The following is a 17,690-nucleotide window of genomic DNA, read 5'->3' as shown; positions in this document are numbered from 1 at the left end:
CCTCTACACAAATAAACTAGAAAATCTAGAAGAAATGGATAAATTCCTCAACACATACACCCTCCCAAGACTAAACCAGGAAGAAGTTGAATCTCTGAATAGACCAATAACATGCTCTGAAATTGTGGCAACAATCAATAGCTTACCAACCAAAAAGAGTCCAGATCCAGATGGATTCACAGCCGAATTCTACCAGAGGTACAAGGAGGAGCTGGTACCATTCCTTCTGAAACTATTCCAATCAATAGAAAAAGAGGGAATCCTCCCTAACTCATTCTATGAGGCCAGCATCATCCTGATAACAAAGCCCGGCAGAGACACAACAAAAAAAAGATAATTTTAGACCAATATCCCTGATGAACATTGATGCCAAAATCCTCAATAAAATACTGGCAAACCGTATCCAGCAGCACATCAAAAAGCTTATCCACCATGATCAAGTGGGCTTCATCCCTGGGATGCAAGGCTGGTTCAACATATGCAAATCAATAAACTTAATCCATCACATAAACAGAACCAATGACAAAAACCACATGATTATCTCAATAGATGCAGAAAAGGCCTCGAAAAAATTCAGCTCTTCATGCTAAAAACTCTCAATAAATTAGGTATTGATGGAACGTATCTCAAAATAATAACAGCTATTTATGACAAACCCACAGCCAATATCATACTGAATGGGCAAAAACTGGAAGTATTCTCTTTGAAAACTGGCACAAGACAGGGATGCCCTCTCTCACCACTCCTATTCAACATAGTGTTGGAAGTTCTGGCCAGGGTAATTAGGCAGGAGAAGGAAATAAAGGGTATTCAATTAGGAAAAGAGGAAGTCAAATTGTCCCTGTTTGCAGATGACATGATTGTATATCTAGAAAACCCCATTGTCTCAGCCCAAAATCTCCTTAAGCTGATAAGCAACTTCAGCAAAGTCTCAGGATACAAAATCAATGTGCAAAAATCACAAGCATTCTTACACACCAATAACAGACAGATAACAAAATCATGAGTGAACTCCCATTCACAATTGCTTCAAAGAGAATAAAATACCTAGGAATCCAACTTACAAGGGATGTGAAGGACCTCTTCAAGGAGAGCTACAAACCATTGCTCAAGGAAATAAAAGAGGATACAAACAAATGGAAGAATATTCCATGCTCATGGGTAGGAAGAATCAATATCGTGAAAATGGCCATACTGCCCAAGGTAATTTATAGATTCAATGCCATCCCCATCAAGCTACCAATGACTTTCTTCACACAATTGGAAAAAACTACTTTAAAGTTCATATGGAACCAAGAAAGAGCCCGCATCGCCAAGTCAATCCTAAGCCAAAAGAACAAAGCTGGAGGCATCATGCTACCTGACTTCAAACTATACTACAAGGCTACAGTAACCAAAACAGCATGGTACTGGTACCAAAATAGAGATATAGATCAATGGAACAGAATAGAGCCCTCAGAAATAACACCGCATATCTACAACTATCTGATCTTTAACAAACCTGAGAAAAACAAGCAATGGGGAAAGGATTCCCTATTTAATAAATGGTGCTGGGAAAACTGGCTAGCCATATGTAGAAAGCTGAAACTGGATCCCTTCCTTACACCTTATACAAAAATTAATTCAACATGGATTAAAGACTTAAACGTTAGACCTAAAACCATAAAAACCCTAGAAGAAAACCTAGGCATTACCATTCAGGACATAGGCATGGGCAAGGACTTCATGTTGAAAACACCAAAAGCAATGGCAACAAAAGCCAAAATAGACAAATGGGATCTAATTAAACTAAAGAGCTTCTGCACAGCAAAAGAAACTACCATCACAGTGAACAGGCAACCTACAAAATGGGAGAAAATTTTCACAACCTACTCATCTGACAAAGGGCTAATATCCAGAATCTACAATGAACTCAAACAAATTTACAAGAAAAAAACAAACAACCCCATCAAAAAGTGGGCAAAGGACATGAACAGACACTTCTCAAAAGAAGACATTTATGCAGCCAAAAAGCACATGAAAAAATGCTCACTATTACTGGCCATCAGAGAAATGCAAATCAAAACCACAATGAGATACCATCTCACACCAATTAGAGTGGCAATCATTAAAAGTCAGGAAACAACAGGTGCTGGAGAGAATGTGGAAAAATAGGAACACTCTTACACTGTTGGTGGGACTGTAAACTAGTTCAACCCTTGTGGAAGTCAGTGTGGCGATTCCTCAGGGATCTAGAACTAGAAATACCATTTGACCCAGCCATCCCATTACTGGTATATACCCAAAGGATTATAAATCATGCTGCTATAAAGGCACATGCACACGCATGTTTATTGCGGCACTATTCACAATAGCAAAGACTTGGAACTAACCGAAATGTCCGACAATGATAGACTGGATTAAGAAAATGTGGCACATATACACCATGGAATACTATGCAGCTGTAAAAAAGGATGAGTTCATGTCCTTTGTAGGGACATGGATGAAATTGGAAATCATCATTCTCAGTAAACTATTGCAAGGACAAAAAACCAAACACCGCATGTTCTCACTCATAGATGGGAATTGAACAATGAGAACACATGGACACAGGAAGGGGAACATCACACTCTGGGGACTGTGTGGGATCGGGGGAGGGGGGAGCGGGGAGGGAGAGCATTAGGAGATATACCTAATGCTAAATGACAAGTTAATGGGTGCAGCACACCAGCATGTCACATGTATACATATGTAACTTACCTGCACATTGTGCACATGTACCCTAAAACTTAAAGTATAATAATAAAGTAAAATAAAAAAAGAAATCATAAAAAGTATTATGCCCTGTCAGCTGGGCACAGTGGCTCATGCCTGTAATCCCAGCACTTTGGGAGGCCGAGGCCAGCGGATCACAAAGTCAGGAGATCGAGACCTTCCTGGCTAACACAGTGAAACCCTGTCTGTACTAAAAATACAAAAAAGAAAAAAAAATTAGCTGGCCGTGGTGGTGGGCACCTGTAGTCCCAGCTACTCGGGAGGCTGAGGCAGGAGAATGGCATGAGACTCTGTCTCAAAAAATAAAAAAAAAAAAGTATCGTGCCTCGTCGAAAGTTTTTTTGAATTCTTAGCTAATTCCCTTTTATTATTATTATTATTATTATTATTATTATTATTATTATACTTTAAGTTTTAGGGCACATGTGCACAACGTGCAGGTTTGTTACATATGTATACATGTGCCATGTTGGTGTGCTGCACCCATCAACATAGGTGACTTCAACACAATCATAGGACACAATATCAACATACAGAAATCACTTGTGCTTCATATACTAGCAATGAACATACAGACATTGAAGTAAAAAAATATCATTCACAATCATTCAAATAAATACATAAATGCAAATGTAGCAAAACATGTATAAGATCTGCTGACAACTAGAAAATTCTGGTAAAGAAATTAAAGATCTAAATGAATGGAGAGGCGCATTGCATGTTCGTGGATTGTCAGAATCAACATAGTAAAAATGTCAGCCCTTCCCAAATTGGTATGCAATTACAATACATTTCCTATCAAAATCGCAGGCAGATTTTTTTTGGAGATGTAGTCAATGTTATTCTAAAATGTATATGTAAAGTCAGCAGAGGTAGAATAGCTAAGACAATTTGACAAAGAAATATAAAGTGGGAGGAACCATTATACTCAATTTCAAGACACTTATATGGCTATGGTAATCAAGTCTGTGCGGTAGTGGTAGAGGGATAGATACAAAACTCAATAGAAGAGAATAGAGAACCCAGAAGCCAACCTGCACAGATACGCCTAAATTATTACAGAAGCAATTAAATGGAGGAAGGATAGTCTTTTCAACAAATGATGCTGAGCAATCCATTGCCCTCTCCCCTCAAAATTAACCTTGACCTACACCTCATACTTTATACAAAATGGATCATAAATTTAAATGTAAAATGCTCAAACTATAAACCTTTTAGAAGAAAACTTAGAAAAAATTTCAGGTGAGTCACTTGATACTAAAAGTATGATTCATAAAAGGAAAAGTTGATATATTAGACCTCAATAAAATTAAAAACTTTTCCTCTACAGAAGCTACAGAGCTACAGACTGGGAGAAAATACTACAAATCACATATCCAGTAACAAACTAGTATCTAGAATATATCAAGAACTCTTAACACGTAATAGTAAAAACAAGCCTAGTTAAAAATAGGCAAAAGACATAAACAGTTCATTGAAGAATATATAACAGATGAAAAATAAGCACATGAAAAGGTGTGCAGAGATTGAGGCCATCTCACTCTCTCAGCATGCATTACATTCCACCACTGTTGCTGCCATTCTGCTCCCGTAGTTGTCTCCACCTGATCTGCTCTCATGCTGGGGTTGGGGAAGGGAGTTGTACAGGGAGAGGAGAAGGCCTCAGCTCAGGCAGTTGAGGAGGAGGAAGGAAGCAGTGGCACAGCCGGCATAGCAGTGCAGGCAGCCTGGTTCCTGGGAGTGTCGGTGTGGCATGGTGGTTGGGGCAGATCCTGTGGGGTCTGGGTAGGGGAAGGAGTCATCAGCTCGGCCATAGTGGACAATGAAAAACTAGACAGCCAATGGCTCAAGAATTTTAAGAACAAAGTCCACAACTTGGGGATTATGAGAAGACAGCAAAATGAAATTGTAGTTGAATTAAGGAAGAATAAAAGAGATGAACATCTCTAAAGAGAAGGAACGTACTGAATGAAGATACCTGTGAAGACTGATACAAATGATGATTATGGAGTGTAAAATACCTCTCTAGTAGCTATTATTCAAAGTGCTTCAAGTGATAACTAAGAAATTCAATTAAATGCAGTTCAGGCTGCTAGGAAGCTTTGTCCAGTGATTGAAATCTACCAATTTATAAAAATAAAATCTGGAATACTGCCTGTTCTAGTCTATTGTCTTGAAAGAGATGACAATGCTTTACAGTTAGAAGCTGCATGGCCTTTGACAAACATTGCATCTAGAACCTCTGAACAAGCTCAAGCAGTAGTTCAGTCCAATGCTGTGCCACCTTTCCTGAGGCTCCTCCATTCACTTCATCAAAATGTTTGTGAGCAAGCAGTGTGGGCATTGAGAACTATCATAGGTGATGGTTCTCCCGATGTAGAGATTATGTCATAAGTCTTGGAGTTGTGAAACTTTTATTTTACTTCAAAACATTTTTTTTCTGTGATAGGGGTTCACCCAGGCTGGAATGCAGTGGCACAAACACAGCTAACTGCACCCTCAACCTCTGGAGCTCAAGAAATCATCCTGCCTCAGCCTCCCGAGTAGCTGGAACCACAAGTGCGTGCCACCACACCCAGCTAAATGTTTAAATTGTTTGTAGAGACAGGGTCTCACCATGTTGCCTAGGCTGGTCTCTAACTCCTGGGATCAAGAATCCTCCTGCCTCAGCCTCCCAAAGTGCTAGCATTCCAGGTGTGAGCCACCATGCCCAGCCTGGGTTATGGCCAATTTATGTCACCACAAAGACCCACCACCACCAATGGAAACCATACAGGAAATGCTTTCAGCTCTTTGTGTTCTAATTCATCATACATTTGTAAATATATTAGTAGATACAGACTGGGCCCTCTCTTACCTTACTGGTGCTGGCAATGAACAAATACAGATGGTAGTAGACTCTGGAATAGTTCCTCATTTGGTTCCTCTGCTCAGCCGCCGAGTAGTTCAGACTGCTGTACCTCAAGCTGTGGGCAACATGGCTACTGGAATTGAAGAGCAAACAGAAGTAGTTGTGAATTATGATGCTCTTTCATACTTGCGGGCAAGCCTGACACATCCCAAAGAGAAAATTAATAAAGAGGCAGTATGGTTTCTCTGTAACATCACTGCAGGTAATCAGCTGCAGATACAGGCAGTAATTGATGCCAATATTGTACCAAGAATAATAAACCTTTTCGATAAGGGGGATATTGGCACTCAGAAGCTGACTGTAAAAGATGCACAAGTTGTACAAGTAGTACTGGATGAACTAAGTAATATATTAAAAATGGCTAAAAACGAGGCAGAATCCATAGCCAATCTTATAGAAAAATGTGGAGGACTGGAGAAAATTGAACAACTTCAAAATCATAAAAATGGAGACATCTACAAATTAGCCTATGAGATGATTGCTCAGTTCTCTTCAAATGATATTGATGAAGATCTTAGCCTTGATCCAGAGGCAATTCAAGGTGGAACATTTGGTTTCAATTTATCTGCCAGTATACCAATAGAACAGTTCCAGTTTTAGAACAGTATTGTGGAAGTTAGGTACAATTTATATACATACATACATACATATATATATATATATATATATATGAAGGTTTGCTCCATCAAGCTTAGCTCATGGGATCTGCTTCTGCATTAATTTGGGAAAGAAAATGTGAAGATTTCATTTAGAATCACAGAAAATGCCCAAATGTGGTCAAGATGGTGAATGGGTATGAGTGAGAATGAGTGGCAAAATGTAATGAAAACTTTACATGAATGCTTATTTAGACTGTTCATAGTAAAAAGGGCTACAGGTCACAGATCTTCAGTGCCTGAGAAAGAACATTGACTTACTCTATATAAACTGAGGGGAAAGTGTAGTACTATTATCTTCAAGGCTTGTAAGCATAAAAGAGAATTGGATGCCCATATAAGAAAAAGGAAAATGAGCCTAGGCCTTGCTATGAAGCAGTGTCCAAATGGAAAATGTTGAATGAATGTCTGGCTCAGTGATGGACAGTCAGTATCATCTTTAAAATCTAGGGCTGTCATTCATGAATTAGACTCCTAGTCCTGGAGTGACTATGTACAAGAGTGTGGTAGTGGTGCTGTATATGAACACATGCAAGCTTGATTTGCCTTCAGGTGGCTGATAACCTAGTAAAACATCAAAATGAGATCCTGAGTGTTAATGTACACTGGACGTAAAAACAAATACTGGATCAGCAGCAGACATTTGTTTACTCTGCAACTTATGTTTTCTATTTCCCCTTACCCCTTTTCCTCCCCACCCCTGCAAGTTTTTATTTACCTAGTATGGCTTTCTTTTTAGTTGACTCTCAAGTCAGAAAACATTTCAGGAAGGTTTTCCTGTGCATTTGCACTGAATGAATGTTTGATGCTATGAATGTCTTTCCTTATCAAAGCTAATTTGTGTAGATTTTTGCATGAAAAAAATCATAACTTTTTCTCAAAACAGACTGTGCTGCAGTACACAAGTTGCCATAATAGTATAAACAGTAAAATGTGCTTAAAAGGCCATGCTTTTCACTTTCAGAGAGAACATAAAGATCTTTGCATGAGGTAAATTTACAGCATAGTTCATTTTCAGATTTTGTTGGGTCCTGTAGAGAAGAAGAAGAAAAAAGTTTCAGTTGTGGTAGAATACCATGCTGTATTTAAATGTTACTTTTTTTCAAACTTTGTTTTATATGAAAATGATGTGGAAACTTCTAAAATGGAATTTGGCACATATGTACTGCTTCATAAAGACTGATCAAGTAGTTTTTATAAATTGAATAATGCCTCAGTTTTGAGGTTATGTACAGTAAATGTGATGTAATTTGTATAGTAAGAACTCTTTATAAGGTGGCTCATTTTAGGAAATCCTGTGCCTTCCCCTTTGAGCACAAGTATTGTGTGAACCACAGTTTGCTATAAGAAATATATCCCATTAACCACCATTAGCCTCTATATCTACTTTGTGTTTAAAAATCAACTAGTAATTCTGAAAACTGTAGAATGGATAAAAATTGTTTTGTGAACATAACTCTGTTGAACTAGAGTATTTTTGCAGCATGTCTTGTCATCAGAAATATAAAGTTTAAAACTAGTAACAGCAGAAAACTAGCTTATGAAATTTATCCAAGTAGAGTACAAGCTAGGCTGTCTTGGGGAAATAAACATTAAAACTTAAAAAAAAAAAAAAAAAGAAAAATGTTCAACATCATTAGCCAATTTGGTAAATGCAAATTAAAAGCTCAATCAGATACTACTACACATTTATCAGAATGGCTAAAATAAAAAAAAAAAATGGTTACAATACAAAGTGCTGTCAAAGATACTGAAAAGCTGAATTTTTCCTGCCTTCCTGGTGGGGATTATAGTGACTTTGAAGGATTTTACATCTGATAAGAATCACGAGATGGCATTAACACACAGCAAACTTTAAGTGATCCTTTGACAGATTTGCACCTGGGAAAATCCTTCACAGCACGAGGCCATCCAGACTCTCTGGTATAGGCCTGAGGGCACAACCCATAAGGGGAGGAGGGCTAAGGAACTCATGAAGGAGACAGGGCTGACATGTCTATTAATATATGATGTTGCTAGGCAGCACAGCGGGGAGTCTGTGGGTCAGGGAACTCTGAAGACCAGCAGCAGCTTGGGGTCTTTATTGCCCTACAGTTTTTCTTGTCTATGGGTAGTAGATACTTTGTGAAGTTTTGTAGTGTATGTAAAGCAGGCAGGCTCTAATGCCTAAAAATATACTCACGTGGGCTATATTTAAAACAATTGGCTGTGTAAAATTTTCAGATTGGTACTATCAATCTTTTCAGCTAATGGGTTCCTAACCTGTAATGAAGAAGTAAACAGCATAGGGTCCGTATACAGAGGCTATCTGTGGTTCATTTATATAACAGTCCGTCCTCTGGCCCCATGGTATTTTTTGCTTGTTTTGGTTTTTGTAAAATATGCATAACATAAAATTTACCATTTTAACCATTTTAAGTATACAGTGTCAGAAGTTGTGCATCTACCATCATTATCCATTTCCAGAACTCTTTCATCATCCCAAACAGAAACTCCATAGCATAACAAAATAACTCTCCATTTTCCCCTCCCAGCAGCCCCTGGCAACCCTCTATTCTACTTTCTGGTCTTTATGAATTTACCTATCCTAGGTAGCTCATGTAAGTGAAGTCATATAATATTTGTTTTTGTATGTGTTTGTGTCTGGCTTATGTCACTTAGCATGGTGTTTTCAGGGTCCATCCATGTTGTAGCATGTATCAGAACTTCATTCCTTTTTGAGGCTGAAAAATATTCTATTGTATGGATATAGCACATTTTGTTTAGTCATCCATTGATGGACATCTGGGTTGCTTCCACCTTTTGGCTTTGGTTAATAATTTGTCTATGAATATTGGTATTCAACTGTCTGTTTGATTTCCTGCTTCGAGTTCTTTGGGGTATATACCTAAAAGTGGATTGTTGGATCATATGGTAATTTTATATTTAACTTTTTAAACGACTTCTAAGTTGTTTTCCACAGTGGCTGTGCCATTTTACATTCCCATCAGCAATGCACAAGGGCTTCATTTTTTCTGTATCCTCACCAATAATTATATTTTTCCTTTTTTTTTTTTAGATAGTGTCCATCCTAGTGGGTATGAAGTACTATCTCATGGTTTCAATTTGCATTTTCCTTATGAATAGTGGCATTAAGCATATTTTCATGTGCTTATTGTCCATTTGTATATCTTCTTTGGAGAAATATCTATTCAAGTCCATTGCCCATTTTTGAATTGGGTTGCTTTTTGTGGTTGAGTTTTAGGAATTCTCTATATATTCTTTATATCAATCTCTTACCATATATATGATTTGCAAATATTTTCTCCCATTCTCTGGTTACCTTTTTATTCTCTTGATAGTATCTTTTGATGCACAAAATTTTGATAAAGTACAGTTTATCAATTTATTCTTTGTTGCCTGTGCTTTTAGTGTCATGTTGAGGAAATCATTGCCAAATTCCATGTCATGAAGATTTCCCTCTATGTTCTCTTCTAAGAATTTTACAGTTTTAGTCTTGTAAATCTTCTTGTGAGAGAAAAAAAGAATTTTACAGTTTTAGTTCTTGCATTTAGGTTTACCTCAAGAGAATCTAGGAAACAATTTTGTGTGTGTGTGTGTGTGTGTATCAGAAACATCTCATTTTAAGTTTTATTCAGGTGCACTAACGGGAGAGCCAAAGTAATAGCTTCTTTTAGTTTATCTAGTACCTCGTTGCTCAGGTTCTCACTGAAAAGTGAGGCTTACAGGTGACTCAGTAGCAAATATTGGAGGTGAGGAGTGTGTTGGAGCCAGAATATAAACATTCCTATCAAATGTTGGATCTTCTTTACCAGTGTGGGAGGTTGGAGCACTAGGAGCTTGTCTTACCAGACTGAGAATAGTTCACCCTTCTGAGTTCCAAAGGTAACCCCAAGATTTAATAGAGAGGTCTTGTACCTTATGTAGGGCAGTTGCCCATCTGCTATAGGCGATATTTATGTTCTCCCAAATTCATAGGTTGAAATCCTAACTCCCAATGTGATGGTATTAGGAGTTGGGGCCTAGGCATTAAGAGAAGGCAAAGCCCTCATGAATGGGATTAGTTCCCTTATAAATGAGACCCCAGAGACATTGTTTTCTCCTTCTGCCATGTGAGGACACAGCAAAAAGACAGCCATCTATGAAGTAGGAAGAGGACCTTCACCAGATGCCAAATCTGCTGGCATCTTGATCTTGCACTTCCTAGCCTCCATGACTGTGAGGAATAAATATCTATTGTTTATAAGCCACCCAATCTATGGTACTTTGTTATAGCAGCCTAAGTGGACTAAGACACCATCCCCTCTCATTGAAGTGTTTGCTCACAGTTGTGATAGCCTCAGAGACAGAATCTTGGTAAGATTCAGTAAGGAGGATTTTATCAATATAATGCCAAAGCTGAATTTCTGGTGGAAATAATGGGGCAGGCATCTAGGTCATATCTGCATAAGTTCGATCACAGGGCTATTTGAGTATCCCATAGGTGGCTGGGAAAAAATATACTCTTCACCGTCAAAAGTGAAGGCAAATTGTGATTAACTCTCCTACAAAATATTTCCCAATTGGAGCGTGTTAGGCAAGTCATAACTCCATGCCATTTATCTATGTTGTTTTGAATGTCATCCATTAAGGTGATGATATCTGGTAGAAGTGCTCCAATAAAAAGGTGCTCTTATTTAACTCTCTATAGTTAGCCTCCATTTATTAATAGTGGCTTTACACATAGGCTATACCAGGGGATTGACAGGTGAGATGGTAAGAATCAGTACGTGTTATTTAAATAAGCTATGATAGCCTATAATCCTTCAGGGTCTTGCCTTAGCTTGTACTGTGCCGTATTTACCACCTGCACTGGTAGGGGAAAGTTAACTGGTTCCCACCAGGTTGTGCCCACCAATACCATAAAAGCATTAGGTTCTATGGAGTTACTAGCTGATTGAAGAAGTCCATTCAAATAAGGAAAGGGATAGTCTCAGGGGTACAACCAGAATCAAAGCATCTTTCAGCAGAACTGGATCAATTTTAATAGTTAAGTAAGTAATTGCTCCTTTACATAATCATCCTCCTAGACAGGGTGAGGGGTGAGGGGATTCCTGTAGAGCATGAGTGATTCTTAGGATTAGGGAGATTTGGGCACCCATGTCCAACAAAGCCAGCCAATGTTGTAGAGCCAAACTACAGTTAATATGGTAAAAGGGTGATTGTCTACTGGAAGTAGCCACCTTCTGCAACCACCAGATCCCTATGTGGAGGTGGGTCCCTGCCACTGGAGGAGATCAGGAGCAGGCTTCCCAAGTGAGGCTGACTTTGAATACCTGCTGCAGATTGTAATCTAACCCTAGTAAATGTTAATACTTGCTTCACCAATGTATGAGAGAACATCCGATTTGGCCCCCTTTGTCCCTTAGGGTCCAATGTAACCCCTTTTGTTTATCTCAGGGTTCAAGCTAAACCACAGACCTGGCTCTACGTGGTTTGCTTGGTCTAGAAGGGTGCAGCATAACTGTTGATAGTAATTTTGATTTAGGCTAGATGGGGTTATAGTCATAGAATTAACAGACAACACTTGAGTTTGTCTTTCATGTATTTCTACTAAATCCAGTGAAGCTAGAAACTCTTCAGTTGTTTTAGCATTAGCCATTATTGCCCAAAAAGAGGACTTACACTTGTCAGGAGCCCTCCTGAGAAATAAGTGGTTAGACAAGGGATTGAATTCTGTTTCCTCTGGACTTGCCAAGTCATCATGCTGCAGGTCATCTGTTGCCTGATAAACCCACTTCAGCATCCCCAGCTGATGTAGGAGATCTTTGGCCTTGGTTAACATTTTCCATTGACAGTCTTCCGATGCCTTTATAAGGCCTAATGTAGGATGGAAAGCCCACCAAGCCATAAAAATCCACATCAACAAGGTATATGTGGACTGAGGCACAAAGCCTCTTTTGAGGGTCACTCCGACCTTCCATGCTTATTATGCGGGATACTTTGGCAGTGACACCATTTTTTTCCATCTTGTACTATGGCAGCCAATTGTTTAATTCCCCTATTAGGTGGGGAATTAAAATTGCTCCCTGCCAGATACATTCTGTATATATAGTCAGGCAGCCCCTTTTTCATTCAGTTCCTGGGTCAGGTCCTTAAGGAGAGACTGGACGTAAGGGCAAGAAAGATGATGCATTTTCTGCTCCAAAAGAGAAGTGGCCCTCTTCTTTTGTTTTTCTGTCTTTATGACATTGCCGGTGGTTACTGGCAAAGCAGAGGGTAAATGATCCTAGTCCCTAGCATGATGACACCATGCTGCTGCTTTCTTCTTTAGAGGTCACCAATTCTCTTCCCCAGGATCTTCCCTTCCAACTCATTTCCTGCAGGAGTTTGAGTTTCTACCTCCTCTCTGCACAAACCCTGGTGAAAAGCAACCAACAGTGAGGTCCAACATGCACCTACTTTATGGTTTGGAGCATCCCTTGAGTAGGATAGCCACTTCCTTTGGTGTCCTGGAATATAACTTTCCTTGATTTAGTCACTTGAAATAATGCTTTAGTCGGCTCAGCCAAAAGATGGAGAGCTCAACATACTTCCAACAAAGGACTAGAAGGAGAGTATCTAAAGCATAATTGTCATGATAGCAGAGGACTACTAGCTGCTTGCAAGTGTCTCCCAATTGTGCTTAGGAGACCAGCATCGGACTGACATCTCTGCCTTATCAGCTTGTTTGCCTGCCATAGTAGTGTCCAAGGACAAGAATATTCTCTCATCTCAGAGTATTCTCATCACATATCACCAGTCTGGCCATGGGGAACTCTCCTACTATAGCCCATTATGGGATCTGGGGTAACCCACATGTAGTCCAGAGGTATGTACTTTCCCTTTTTCTATTCAGGCCCACAAGTGCCTACCTAGCGCCTTTCTAGTGGGAGACCCAGGTGATCAGGCTGACCTTCCGTGGGCAGCTTGGTGCCTCTCTCTCAAAACTCAGTTCTGATGGCGAGGATTTACTCAAATACTGGCACTACCACTTGTCCAGGCTCATGAGGCATGGGGGAGACCATAGAAAATATAGAGTGTAATTCAGTACAGAAGAATGCCATGCCAAAGTTATGTGAAGGTGTTCCAAATTCTGAGTCCCAAGCACTTAAGGTCGTCCAGGGTTGTTTTGACAGTTAATCCTCCTATTGACTTGGTAGGTCCCATATTGATTTCCTGATCATCACCAAAATTCCATCCTGGTTGCCACTTGTAATGAGTTCAGGGACTTCAGGACTGATCAAGGAAAAAAGGAAAAGATATGACCACAGTAGCACACAACAAGCTTTTTGAGGGGGGTGTGGGGTGTTCAGCAGGCAACACTTTGACAGGTTTGCATGAGTGTAGAGGCCGGCACTCAGAAGCGGAGGAAGGCAAGGAAACTTCTCTTCAAGAAAGAGGAATATCAGAGGGGCTTACGTGTTTAGATCACTGGGCAGCATGTCAGGAAGTTGCTGGGTCAGAGGGTTCTGAAGGGCAGCAGTGATGTGGGGACTTTATTACTCTGGGGTTAATCTTATCTTTGGTTAGCAGATGTTGGGTGCAGTTTTGTGGGGTATGCAAGACAGGCAGGCTCTAAAGGGTTAAAAATATGCTTAGTTTGGTTATTTAAAACAATTGGATGTGTAAAAATTTGAGTTTGGTACTGGTAGGCTTTTGAGTGAATAGGTTCCCAGCCTGCTAAGAAAAAATAAACAACATAAGGTCCATATGCAGAGGCTACCTTTGGCTCATTTATGTAATAGAAATATGAAATAGTATGGACCCACTTTGAAAAACAGTTTGTCAGTTTTCTAAAAAACTGAATATGCAAATGCCATATGCCCCAACAATTGTACAAATTGTACTCTTGGCCATATATGCCAGAAAAAAATCAAACTTTCTGTTTATATGAAAACCTCTACATGAATATTTATAGCATTTTTATTCATATAGTCAAAAACTGAAAACAACCCAGATGTCCTTCAACAGGTAAAGGGTTAAACAAACTGTGGTCCATCTGTACCATGGAATACTGCTCAGCAATAAAGAACAAACTAAATATATGTAACACCTTGCAGAGAATATGTTAAATGAAAAATGCCAATTTCAAAATGCTATGTACTGTATGGTTTCATTTACATAAATTTCTTGACAAAATTAAAGAAATAGAGAACAGATTAATGGATATGAAGGGCTAAGGACAGAGTCCACACTCCGAGGAGGTGGTGGGTATAAGGGGGAGGTGGGTGTGGCTACTAAAGGAGAACAGAAGTTTGCCTAGTGGAATTGTTGGTATCTTGACTATCAGTTTCAGTATCCTGGTTGTGATCTTGTACTGCAGTTACCCATTGGGGAAACTGGGTAAAGAGTCCATGGGAACGCTATTATTTCTTTTTTTTATATATATACAAAATGTTTAATGTGCATCTGGTCAGAGATGGTAATAAATGTAATAAGTAAAAAACAAGATAAAATAAAAAACTAAACATCATGTGCAAGATCCTCAGGTTCATAAGGTGATCAGGGACTTGGTCTTGGGTCCCACGACTCCCAGTTTAGTGCTCTTTGTCCTACTATGTAATTTACTTTTAAGTGTAATAAAATACACTTAAAATTTACCTTTTTGACCATTTTTAGGTGTTAGTTCACCTTTTTAGGTTTTAGGTTAGTTCCAAGAAACTCCATTACCTTCTTGACCATTTTTAGGCGTTAGTCCACTTTTTTAGATTTTAGGTTAGTTCCATTTTTAGATTTTAGTTATGTAGTGTTAGGTCAATCTTTAGAACTTTTTCATCTGAAACCCTACCCATTAAACAAATCATTTCAAATGAAACCCTAACCATTAAACAAATCATACCACCTAGCCCCTGACAACCACCAATCTACTTTCTATCTCTGAACATGACTTGACCAGGTACCTCATATAAGAGGAATCATACAATGTTTTTCCTTTTGTATCTGGCTTATTTTACTTAGCATAGTGTCCCCAAAAGTCATCCATACTGTAGCATGTGTCACAATTTCCTTCCTCTTTAAGGCTGAATAATATTTAATTGGTTGTTTATACCATTTTTTTTTATCATCTGGCAGTGGACATTGGGTTGCTTCCTCCTTTTGGCTTTTGTGAATAATACTGAATGGAACATTTTTGTAAAAGTATCTTTTTTGAGTCCTTGCTCCCAACTTAATTTTTTTGTGTGTGTGTGTGTGTGTGTGTGTGTGTGTGTGTGTGATGGAGTCTCACTCTGTCACCCAGGCTGGAATGCAGTGGCACAGTTATAGCACACTGTAACCTCTAATTCCTGGTCTCAAGTGATCCTCCCACCTCAGCCTCCCAAGTAGCTAGGACTACATACATGTGCCACCACGCCCAGCTAATTATTTTATTTTTGTAGAGACAGGGTCTTGCTATGTTGTTCAGGCTCCTATTCTTTTGATACGTATCCAGAAGTGGAATTTCTGGATTATATGTCAAATCTGTTTTTACATTGTTGAGGAAGCACCATAGTGTTTTGAATAGTGGCTGCATCATTTTATATTCCCAACAGCAGTGGACAAGGTTTCCAATTTTTCCATATCCTCACCAAAACTTGTTATTCTTTGTTCTTTTTTCCTCTTATTGGGATAGTAGCCATTCTAATGGGTGTGAGGTGATATATCATTGTGGTTTTGATTTTCATTTCTCTATTAGTGTTGTTGAACATCTTTTTATGTGTGTCTTGTCCATTTTAATTTCTTTGGAGAAATGACAAAGTCCTTTGCACACTTTATAATTGTTTTTTATTGTTGTTGTTGTTGTAGGAGTTTTTAATATATTCTGGATATTTTTATATATATATATTTGTATTATACTTTAAGTTCTAGGGTACATGTGCACAACGTGCAGGTTTGTTACATATGTATACATGTGGCATATTGGTGAGCTGCAACCATTAACTCGTCATTTATATTAGATATATGTCCTAATGCTATCCCTCCCCCCTGGCCCCATCCTACAACAGGCCCCGGTGTATGATATTCCTCACCCTGTGTCCAAGTGTTCTCATTGTTCAATTCCCACCTGTGAGTGACAACATGCGGTGTTTGGTTTTTTGTGCTTGGCGATAGTTTGCTGAGAATGATGGTTTCCAGCTTCATCCATGTCCCTACAAAGGACATGAACTCATCCTTTTTTATGGCTGCATAGTATTCCATGGTGTATATGTGCCACATTTTCTTAATCCAGTCTATCATTGTTGGACATTTGGGTTGGTTCCAAGTCTTTGCTATTGTGAGTAGTGCCGCAATAAACATACGTGTGCATGTGTCTTTATAGCAGCATGATTTATATTCCTTTGGGTATATACCCAGTAATGGGATGGCTGGGTCAAATGGCATTTCTAGTTCTAGATCCCTGAGGAATCGCCACACTGACTTCCACAAGGGTTGAACTAGTTTACAGTCCCACCAACAGTGTAAAAGTGTTCCTATTTCTCCACATCCTCTCCAGTACCTGTTGTTTCCTGACTTTTTAATGATCACCATTCTAACTGGTGTGAGATGGTATCTCATTGTGGTTTTGATATGCATTTCTCTGATGTCCAGTGATGATGAGCATTTTTTCATGTGTCTGTTGGCTGCATAAATGTCTTCTTTGGAGAAGTGTCTGTTCATATCCTTTGCCCACTTTTTGATGGGGTTGTTTGTTTTTTCTTGTAAATTTTTTTGAGTTCTTTGTAGATTCTGGATATTAGCCCTTTGTCAGATGAGTAGGATGTGAAAATTTTCTCCCATTCTGTAGGTTTCCTGTTCACTCTGATGGTAGTTTTTTTTTTTTTTTTTTTTTTTTGCTGTGCAGCAGCTCTTTAGTTTAATTAGATCCCATTTGTCAATTTTGGCTTTTGTTGCCATTGCTTTCGGTGTTTTAGACATCGAGTCCTTGCCCATGCCTATGTCCTGAATGGTATTGCCTAGGTTTTCTTCTAGGGTTCTTATGGTTTTAGGTCTAACATGTAAGTCTTTAATCCATCTTGAATTAACTTTTGTATAAGGTGTAAGGAAGGGATCCAGTTTCAGCTTTATATATATGGCTAGCCAGTTTCACCAGCACTATTTATTAAGTAGGGAATCCTTTCCCCATTGCTTGTTTTTCTCAGGTTTGTCAAAGATCAGATAGCTGTAGATGTGTGGTATTATTTCTGAGGGCTCTGTTCTGTTCCATTGGTCTATATCTCTGTTTTGGTACCAGTGCCATGCTTTTTTGGTTACTGTAGCCTTGTAGTATAGTTTGAAGTCAGGTAGCGTGATGCCTCTAGCTTTGTTCTTTTGGCTTAGGATTGTCTTGGCAATGTGGGCTCTTTTTTGGTTCCATATGAACTTTAAAGTAG

General features: G+C 38.9%; 1 protein-coding gene and 1 pseudogene across 5 annotated transcripts in view; both read left to right on the top strand.

The window, feature by feature from the left end:
- The window catches only part of MTMR8 (myotubularin related protein 8), a 137,847-nt gene that overhangs the window by 95,078 nt on the left and 25,079 nt on the right, over nt 1–17,690 (top strand). The gene's annotated exons all lie outside the window — the stretch shown is intronic.
- On the top strand, nt 4,624–6,272 carry LOC129024714 (importin subunit alpha-3-like; annotated as a pseudogene).

The sequence above is a fragment of the Pongo pygmaeus genome, chromosome X (genome assembly GCF_028885625.2).
Source record: "Pongo pygmaeus isolate AG05252 chromosome X, NHGRI_mPonPyg2-v2.0_pri, whole genome shotgun sequence".
Taxonomy (NCBI): domain Eukaryota; kingdom Metazoa; phylum Chordata; class Mammalia; order Primates; family Hominidae; genus Pongo; species Pongo pygmaeus.
This window is presented reverse-complemented; position numbering and strand designations above follow the sequence as displayed.